Raw genomic sequence first — 10,405 nt, 5'->3', positions numbered from 1 at the left:
TTAAATAGGCCCGCCCCCTTCTTTCACCCTCCCTCTCCAGGGAGGCGTTGCCTCGGCGGCGCGTAGGTTTCAAGTAAAGAGAACTCTTGGAGGCACCCGAAGTAGGCTCGAGGTAGAAAAGGCGAAGAGGTCATCGCTAGTGAGGACGATCTAATCGACACCCTAACTTAAACCTGTGTTTTACAATAATATAAAAGGCGTGACTTGATGTTGTAATTAAATAAAAGCAAAATCAACTGTCAAATCAATACCACTTGTATTTATAGAGGTACAGGAATAGTTTCTCTTACTGACATAACATAGGCATTCAGCGGACACATGACTCCCAAGGCAGCTGCTGAAAGCTAGGACACACCCTCTGCTCACAAATGGGCCACAGATAGGACCAAATTTAAGCCAAAGCAGGCATCCCGAGGGTTTGGGGCCAAATATTTTGATTTATCTCATTTCGGCCTTGGCCTGGCTTCTTAAGACAGCACCTTAAAGAAAAAGGGGTAGTCAGATAATATAACAGAAAAGCCACCCTCTGTCTTCTTGGAAATGTTTCAGTGCTTCTCCAGTTTTTCTGTGAACTTTTCATGTTAGTGTATTGAAATACAATAGAGCTTTCATGATGCTAGATAAAACCTGAGGAGAGGTGGGACAGATAATTCCAGCTCAGGTAGGGGCCTGGCGAGTTCCCACTCAGTGTAACAGGGCAAGGAAAACCAGGTTACCAGGAGCATTAGACAAGAGCCAGGCAGAGAAGACACATGTCTGCACTACACTTGCATGACGGGCAGACTTCTCAATCATAGACTTGGCCCCCTCAATCCAAACACCACCACCACCTGCCATTCTGGATGCAAATCCATGTGCCCTCATGCTATCCAAGAATGCCCAGTAATCTACATCCAGACCCTTCAAACACATTCACTTAAAACACTAGGATCTTTTACTTGGTGAAAAGTGTACGGATTAGGAGGCAAAATACGGATTAGAAAACAAAAACTTCACTTTGCTGGCCTGACAGTCTTAGTTCACATGGTCCAAGGCATTTCTGAGCCAGACCAAAGAGCTATAAACTATGGGACTCATGGACTTATGAGATCATGGGGTTTCTACTGATCAAAATCTGATAAGCATTTCTGTCTTATTTCAAAGAATCTGTTTTTCATGGGTGAGGTTCTTCACCCCCTTCCACCCACTGGATTACTCTTTCTCATTCTCTCTTGGCCCAGAGAGATCATTTAGTCTTTAATTCTACAAATTTAATTTCTCAATTCAAGTTTAATTCTGCAAGTGTGGTCCTAGGTTCTACAAAGATCCCATAGCCATTGACCTCAGGCACCACAACGTCAACAGTGAGGGCCAGTCTTTAACCATCTGCAGGGATTCTTTTCATCTGAAAAGAAAATATATCACTACTTGGTCTGGGCTGCCAGGATCCTTAGAATTTAAAAGCCTCCATCACCTGTTCCTCCTGTATGGGACTTGTTTAGACATAAAATCATCGCAGTACATAAAATCACAACAGCCAAGAGCTCTGATCAAAAGATCTGAAATCTTAGCGAGTATATGTAGGCTTCCTGCCAAGGTCCTTCTCCTTTCTCAAACATAGTCACACATTCATCTTAAGGCATCTGAGACACAAGCAGGGTAAAAGCAGCTCTAACCTATTAGGGCCATGGGGAAAGCACTTCAAAACTGGAAAAACCTTGGGCATAGCCAAGGGCACCTAGATAGGGCTGTGCCATGTAAAATGCAAAAGCAAGTTGTAACCCATCTATTGTATGTGCACTTACTGTCTATGCACGTATGGTCTAGCAGAGAACACACAGGCATACACACGTACCGTCTTCCCCTTTGGTTTGACACTTGGTTAGAAGTAGATGGACCTTGTGACCTGGGTCAAAAATGGCACTTAATGATGCATTACCAATTAAATATCTGATCAGCAACCCTGATTCAGGTCTGCCGTGCACTTCCCATCCCCAACAAGGTGGCCTCTAAGTTCCTGCTGAATGGTGCTAGAAAAAGGAGGTGGTGAGGGTGCCTCTATATGATAAACACAAGCTCTCTCAAGAGCCAGAGGGAAACTATGTGAAATGAAAAATGACAGTGATCCTAAGGGCAGTGACATTCAGCTGATGACCACAAAAGAGGGTGTGCTCTCCTCATGTCTGCTACTCCCAACAGGCTCATGTGTTTGCTTGAAAACACCAGGAAACACCTTTGGATTATATGCTGGGGCAAAGGGGGATAAAAGGAAGCAGTTCTAACATTTTTATAACCTAAAAATTTGGGACCACTGCTTTTCCAAGGCAGCTGGAACTCTGTGTGTATAAGAACCTCTCACCACTACCTCACCCATTCCCCACTTCTCTGACCCCTCCAGAACCCCCTGAGAAGTCTCAGGTTAGGGAGCTGGACTTTGTCCAGATGTGATTCACGAGGGATGGAGTGAAGGGAGAAGGGCAGGTTTGACTTTGGAGTTTGCTGGAATCTGTGAACAGACTGGAGAAAATCAGAGGTAACTTCGCCCCCTGCAGGACACCAACATATTACCGCCCCTTCCTCTGTGCCGGAACAACCTTCATTAAGTTCTCTGGATGTGTCTCCAAAACATCTGGGTGGAAAGAAGAGGAATTCGGTCAAGAAGCCGGATGTGGGAGCCAATCCACATCAAACATCTGGTTGCTTGGCTGACATCTCTTGCAGATGGCCTTCAGTTTTCTGGAAATAGGTTGCCTGTCCCACTCCTGCCCATTTAATGAAGGAATGAGGAATCCTCACCAAAAAGCACAGGTTTATCCCGTGACTTCAGTGATGGCGGGCAGAGGGCGAGAGTCTCGTACTCAGGTGTGATTAATGCACAGGGCTATTCATACAACAAAGTCTTTAAAATGGCATTTTTCTGTTCTACATTTAAAACACACATGGCCAAATAATTTCCATTTTTAAAAGATGTTGTTTCTTGGTGCACCTGGGTGGCTCAGTCAGTTAAGTGCCAGACTCTAGATTTCAGCTCGGGTCATGATCTCATGGTTCATGGGTTTAAGCCCTGCAACAGGCTCCGTGCTAACAGTGCAGAGCCTGCTTAGGATTCTCTCTCTCTCTCTCTCTCTCTCTCTCTCTTCCACCCTCCCCCCCACTCTCCCTCTCTCCCTCTCTCTCTGCCCTTCCCTCACTCTCTCTCAAAATAAATAACCTTAAAAAAAGATGCTGTTTCTTAATTTATGTTAAATATTCTATACACTTTGCTTTGAATTAATTATTAGCAATAAACTGCAGTTGTCATCTTTGCTTTTATCCTAAATCACGCATTGCCCCCTTTCAACTGTCTTGGAGATGTATGCAAGCTGCTTCTATATGAACTTAAGTGTCATAATGTACGTCGCTCTTGTGTTAAAAAGCCTGAGGTCTGGTCACCTTGAATCCTTTGGAACCACACTTAAAATGCCAAATTTTAATCTTTAATATTAGTCTAAGGATTTGATTATTCCTTAATAATAATTTCTTTTTTTAAAAAAAGGTTTTTTTAATTTATTTCTGAGAGAGAGAGAGAGAGACAGCGTGAGCAGGAGAGGGTCAGAGAGAGAGGGAGATACAGAATCTGAAACAGGCTCCAGGCTCTGAGTTGGCCATCAGCACAGAGCCCAACGCTGGGCTCGAACCCCAAACGGTGAGATCATGACCTGAGCCGAAGTCGGATGCTCAACCAACTGAGCCACCCAGGCGCCCCTTATAAAGCTTTTTAATGTTCATTTATTTTTGAGAGAGAGACAGAGTGAATGGGGAGAGGGGCTGAGAGAGAGGGAGACACAGAATCCCAAGCAGGCTCCAGGCTCTGAGCTGTCAGCACAGAGTCTGACGTGGGGCTCGAACCCATGAACCGTGAGATCATGACCTGAGCCGAAGTCAGATGCTCAACCAACTGAGCCACCCAGAAACCCTGATCCTTAATATTAATTTCTCAGTAGAATAATTTGCTCTGATTTGAAGAATATCCATTTGGAGTTGAGTGAAAAGGAAATATGGTAAGTAAATGTGTGCCAAGTGTGAGAAATTAAAATTTGAGAGTTAAATAAATATTGCTTCTGAAAGCTACACCTGTAAGGCAGCCTTCAAAATACATGTCTCATCCAAAAGTCTGTGGTAACATTTACATTCACTCACACTTTCCTTTCTCTGTCAACTATTCAAAAATGTTGGGCATTCACACTTCAAAATATCATTGGAGCCATCATATTTTCCTACTCGTGAAGGACATCTGGTGGCAAAGAGAAAAACTAATACATAAATCTGTTTCCAGAGATTTTTTTTTTCCACACTGTAACCCAAAAGGCAAATCTGTTACTTGTGTGTGCTTCAAACATTTTGGCCAAGCTCAGACTTTTATCGTCCTAGGACTTAGGCTGTCTACATAATATTAAGCAACAGAGTCTTTAGAAACAGCCAAATGATTAATTGGTTTTTAAATGTTTCGTTGGATAATCGGCAGGAGTGGACTGAGTCTTAAACTTTTTTTTACTGAGCAAAACAATGCTCAAGACCTTCCCATGACTAGTTCTACTATCCCTGAAGAGTTCTGTTCCAAGAAGTCATTGGACACTTGGCTCCATGGAGGAGTGCCTGAGGCTTCCCAGACTGTGCTAGCCTCTGACCTTGACTCCATTCCGGGGTCCCCTCTGTACCCCATGTGTCTCTTGTGGCAACTAGGAGGCTTCATGAAAATATGACATTATTGTGGCTGCCAATTGCCTTACCTAGCAGAGCTGTAAGCACTGGTGTGTAGGGCTCAGGGAAAACAACACTTACTGTATAAAATCAGGTTTCAATAAAAGTCAAAAGACTATCTCTAAAAGAGAAGAGAAAGTATAAGAAGATGTGTACCAATGGGAAAGTAGATATTGACACTAACCACCCAGGCTGCATTCATTCATTCATTCATTCAACAAATATTTGAATGCCTAGTATGTGTCAGGCAAAGCTTCCTGCCTTCATAGATTCTAGAAGGGGAAGATGAATGACCAATGAAATAACTAAGAAAACATATTGTAGTAGACAGGATGTTGTCTCCATGATTCTTACCTATAGCATTACACCTATGAATATGTGACCTCATATTGCAAAGGGGACGTTGCAGATGGAGTTAAGATTGTCAAAGAGGTGATGTTAAATTGCGAAGATTATCCTGGATTATCCAAGTGGCCCCAACGTAATCACAAGCGTCCTTAAAAGCCAAAAATGAGGGACGTGTGGGTGGTTCAGTTGGTCGGGCATCTGACTTCAACTCCAGCCATGATATTGCTGTCCGGTCTGCGAGTTCAAGCCCCGCATCAGGCTGTGTGCTGACAGCCCAGAGCCTGGAGCCTGCTTCAGACTCTGTGTCCCCCCCTCTCTCTGCCCCTCCCCCACTCACATTCTGTCTCTGTCTCTGTCAAAAATAAATAAACATTGAAAAACATGTATTTTAAGCCAAAAAGGAAGGCAGAAGAGATGTGTCAGCCTAAAGGGGCCACAAGCCAGGGAATACGGGTGGCTTCTAGAAGCTGACTAGAAAACAGTGACCTCAGTCTTGACTCTGAATTCTTTCCACAACCTGAAAAGCCTGGCTTCTCATCCAGAGACTCCCAGATAAAAGCCCCAGGCAGCTGACACCTTGATTTTGACCTGGTGGGACCCAGGGCCAAGAAAGTAGCCAAGCCTAATGGACTTCTAAAACCTAATGCACTTGGGTTTCCACTTCCAACCTACAGAACTATGGGATAATAGGTCTGTTTTAAGCCACTACCCTGGTGGTATTTTGTTTCACAACAAAGAAGAAACAAATATGTATATAATATGGTGGTAAATGCCGTAGGAAAAAAAAAAACCAAGCCAGGAAGAGAGGATAGGGAGTATGTGGATGGTCTCCTGAGCAATCTTCACTGAGAAGGCAAACACTTGAGTGAAGATGTGTCAGAGTAAAGAGAGCCAGCCCTGAGGATATCTGAAGAAAGAATTTCCAGAGCAATGAAAATAGTAAGTGCAAAGACCTGGAGGCAGGCACATACCTGGTGAGTCTTAGGTCAAACGAAAACAGAGGAGATAATAGTAGGAACTTAGTAGGAACGACTTCCAAGGATGGTCGGAATTGGAGTCCTATGCTACCCCAGGCATCCTTATAAAGGCTTAACTTTTTTTAAAGTTTATTTTATTTATTTCTAGAGAGAGGGAAAGAAAAAGGTAGCAAGCAGGGAAAGGACAGAGAGAAAGAGAGATGGAATTCCAATCAGGCTCCACGCCACCAGTGCAGAGCCCAACTCGGGGCTTGAACTCACGAACCGTGAGATCATGACCTAAGCTGAGACCAAAAGTCAGACACTTAACCAACTGAGCCACTCAGGTGCCCCAAAGCTTCAGATTTTAAGAAACACAAGATGGTACAACAACATGGACAAACCTCACAGATATGATGTAGAGGAGAAGATATCAGGCACAAAGGAACACATACTGTAACTCTACTTACATAAAATTCAGAAACAAACCACACTGACTGAACTAATATAGAAGTCTGGTTAGTGGTAGCTTCTGGGGAGAAGAGCAAGAATAATAATTGAATGAAACCAAAGGGCGGAGTTCCCTAAAATTACTCTATTTCTTTACCTGGGTGGTAATTCCACAGGAGTAGTCAATTTTAACAATTCATTGAGTGGCATACGTATGGTTTGTACTCTTTTCTGTACATATGTGGCTACAGTGCAATAAAAAGTTTGACTAAAAAAACAATTAAGGGCAGGGCACCTGGTTGGCCCAGTCGGTTAAGCGGTCTGACCTCAGCTCAGGTCATGATCTCACTGTTCATGGGTTAGAGCCCCGTGTTGGGCTCTGTGCTGACAGCTCAGAGCCTAGAGCCTGCTTCAGATTCTGTGTCTCCCTCTCTGTCTGCCATTCCCCTGCTCCCGCTCTCTTTCTCTCACTCTCAAAATAAATAAATAGACATTAAAAAATTTAAAAAAATTAAGGGCCACCACCACCAATAACAACAAGCATGAGAAGGGAGGGTCATTGGATAAGGTTTTGAGCACAGTGGCATGCACTGAATTAAATATTTTTTTAGAAAATTTTTTTTAATTTTTATTTATTTCTAGGAAAGAGAGAGAGAGACAGCGTGAGCAGGGGAGGGTCAGAGAGAGAGGGAGTCACAGACTCTGAAATAGGCTCCAGGCTCCGAGCTGGCAGTCAGCACAGAGCCCGATGCGGGGCTCGAACCCACGAACTGTGAGATCATGACCTAAGCGAAAGTCGGACGCTCAACCGACTAAGCCAGCCAGGCGCCCCTGCACTGAATTAAATTTTAACAGAGTGTCTTAGGCCACTGTGTTGAGAATATACCCTAGCATTGCCAGGGCAGAAACAGGGGGAGCAATGAAGAAATTCTTGTTAATGTTCAGGCAAGAGAAGATGGCAGCTCATAAGGAACTTCAGAGGGAAGCAGAGGAGAGAGAAAGGTGGTTAGATTCTGGACTTATTTTGAAAGCAGACCCCAGTGCCAAACTTCTTCCCCGGGACTGGGCCAGCAAAGTGTTGCTTCCCCTGTTGCACAAGGCCTGGGGTAGTAGTGTGAATTTGCTGTGGATGGAGGAGAAGACTGTTCATGTTCTGGTGACTGTGGGTTAATACACTGACCACAATAAAGAGGTGGTCTGAGGGGCTTCAAGCACCCCATCTCCTTCAGCACCCATGCTACAAAAGCCGGTCAGAATAAAAACACAGTGTGCCACCCAAGAACAGCTTCAAGACAAGCCCCCCAATAGCCTTGCAAAGAGATTCCCTCTGTAGTAATATAGCAGCTCCTCCTTTGAACATAAAATCTCTTCTAATACACAAAGTTTGGTCACTAACACTAATATTATAAGGACTTCTATAAATGTAGTATTCTGGGTGGAATATTGGAGCACAAATAAAGGACATTAGGTAAAAGCTAATGGAATCTGAGTAAAATATGGAGTTTCACTGATAGCAATATATCAACATTGGTTCATTAGTTGTGACAAGCACACCATGATAGTGTAAGATGTTAATAATCGGAAGCATTGGGTGTAGGGTTTATAGGAACTCCTTGTACTAACTTGGCAACTTTTCTGTAATTTTTCAATTATAGTAAAATAAAAGGTTTATTTTAAAAATTATTCCTATAGCTTTAATCTTAGGATGCAATAAGTAATGTGTGTCTTTAGTCCAATCCGGGGAGTGTTTTATTTCTGTAAGTATCTTCTTTCACTTCTAAAACTTCCATTTGGTTCTTTATTTTTTTTATAACTTCTGCTTCTTTGGTGAAACTTTCAACTTTTTCATTTATTTCCAGAGAATTTGTAATTGATTGATGAAACATGTTTCACGACAGCTGCTTTTAAATCCTTGATGATTTGGGATAATTCAACATCTGATTGATCTCGAGGATGGGGTCAGCTGAATGTCTTTTCTCATTTAAGTCAGGATTGTCTTGTTTCTTCATATGACAGGTGATTTTTTTTTTAAAAGAAACTGTATCCTGGACATTTGGTCTGTTACATGGGGAGCCTCTGGGTCCTAGTTAAACCTTTTATCAGGCAGCTGCACTGTGTAGGTTTACCATATAGGTCCTGGCCTACTTTTGTAGCCATGGATCCAATGGTAATGCAATTTTCAGATTTGTAGTGTTATTTTGATCTGCATGGTTTACCTGGTGCTGTTGAGTTCCCTATTGTCCCTGCTAGTGCTGACTGAGGGACAGAAGAGTCTTCCTCAGTCCAGACTGACTATCAGGTCTTTTAGAGGGAGACGGCAGCCTTCAGGATGGGGAGAATTTCTTGGAGCCAACTTTTGACACCCACATGTTGGGGCACCTGGGTAGCTCAGTTGGTTAAGCATCTGACTTCGGCTCAGGTCATGATCTCACAGTTTGTGAGTTCGAGCCCGGTTTCAGGCTCTGTGCTGACAGCTTAGAGCCTGGAGCCTGCTTGGGATTCTCTCTCTCTCTCTCTCTCTCTCTCTCTCTCTCTGCCCACGCTTGCTCATGCTCTCTGTCTCTCAAAAATAAATGAAAACATTTAACTTTTTATAAATAAATAAATAAATAAATAAAATATACACCCACATACTGATTTTCTACTGTAAAATGTTAGTTCCAGATGGTTTCCTCCAACGACTGCATAATAAGTGTGGCCCCTCCTCCCTGTTAATGGGTACATGTTCATTTTTACTGTTACCTGAGTAAGACAAATCTATTCGAGTATATGGCCCATATGGTATATTCCAAAAATAAGTAGAAACTGCTGTTTGGGCTTTTGTATGACATTGTTTTTTTCCAAATTTCATATGGAGGTTAGTGAATTTATTAAGTAAACTGGGGTTGCAGGCAGAACAGGTAACCAACAGCTAACTCGTAAGCCAGTGTTGAGATATCCAGTGTGATGTGTGTAGGTGAGAATCCACTACACATCACTTTCTCACAGAAATCTAGACTGTAAGCTCTGTTGTGTGTCGGCACTTAGCACAGTGCTTGGTACATGGTAAAGTGGTCAATAAGCGTGTGCTTAATGATAGAATTCCATCAGTTAAGGCCTTGGCTGGGAAAAGAGAACATGTAGGACACCTTCCTGGTTGCATACTTTCTCAACCATGAAAAGACCCCATAACATAGAAAAGTATGTGTGTTTACACCAGTTAAACTAAATTGTAGCCAATAGTAATAAGTACTAAATTATTCATTAAATATAACTAAAAAGTCAGGGCTTTAAAACTATATGTACTATTCTCTTCCTACGCGGACATTTGCATGGGATCACTGAAACTAATTTTAGCAGTTACCTTCACTACTTAAATCACACCCATAAAAATGAGACGTTCATACAGAAATAAAACTAAAATTTGCCAATACACCTCAGAGTAAAATGTTATTTAAGGATTAGTAAAACATTTATTTTCCTAAGGTGTGAATAGGACACTTGTTCTCATAGTTTTCCTTCACATCCTCACCAGAACTGAATCTGCTGGCATCTGGAATAGATTCTTTCAAATGCGTACATCCACCTGTTTCAAATTCAGACTCCCCAGATTCGGTAAAAGGAAGCTCTTCCAGACGACATCAGCAGGATGGGGCTCCTGTCAGCCAAGCACTTTGCCATGGAAACAATGGGATCTGTCCCTGTCATTAGAAGTGAGCTGAAGAAGGCAGAGAAGGACAAATATCATATGTTTGCACGTATAGGAGGATTAGGAGGAACTTGACGGAGGAACAAGGGGGAGAAGAAGGGCGGAAATGGTGGGGGAAAGGGAGAGAAGCAAACCATGAGAGACTTTTGAATGCTGACAAAAACTGAGGACTGATGGATGTGGGGGGAGGGGGGGATGGGCATGGAGGACACTTGTGGGGATGAGCACTGAGTGTTATGTGGAA

This window comes from Crocuta crocuta, unplaced genomic scaffold, assembly GCF_008692635.1.
Source record: "Crocuta crocuta isolate KB4526 unplaced genomic scaffold, BGI_CrCroc_1.0 scaffold24, whole genome shotgun sequence".
Classification (NCBI taxonomy): domain Eukaryota; kingdom Metazoa; phylum Chordata; class Mammalia; order Carnivora; family Hyaenidae; genus Crocuta; species Crocuta crocuta.
This window is presented reverse-complemented; position numbering follows the sequence as displayed.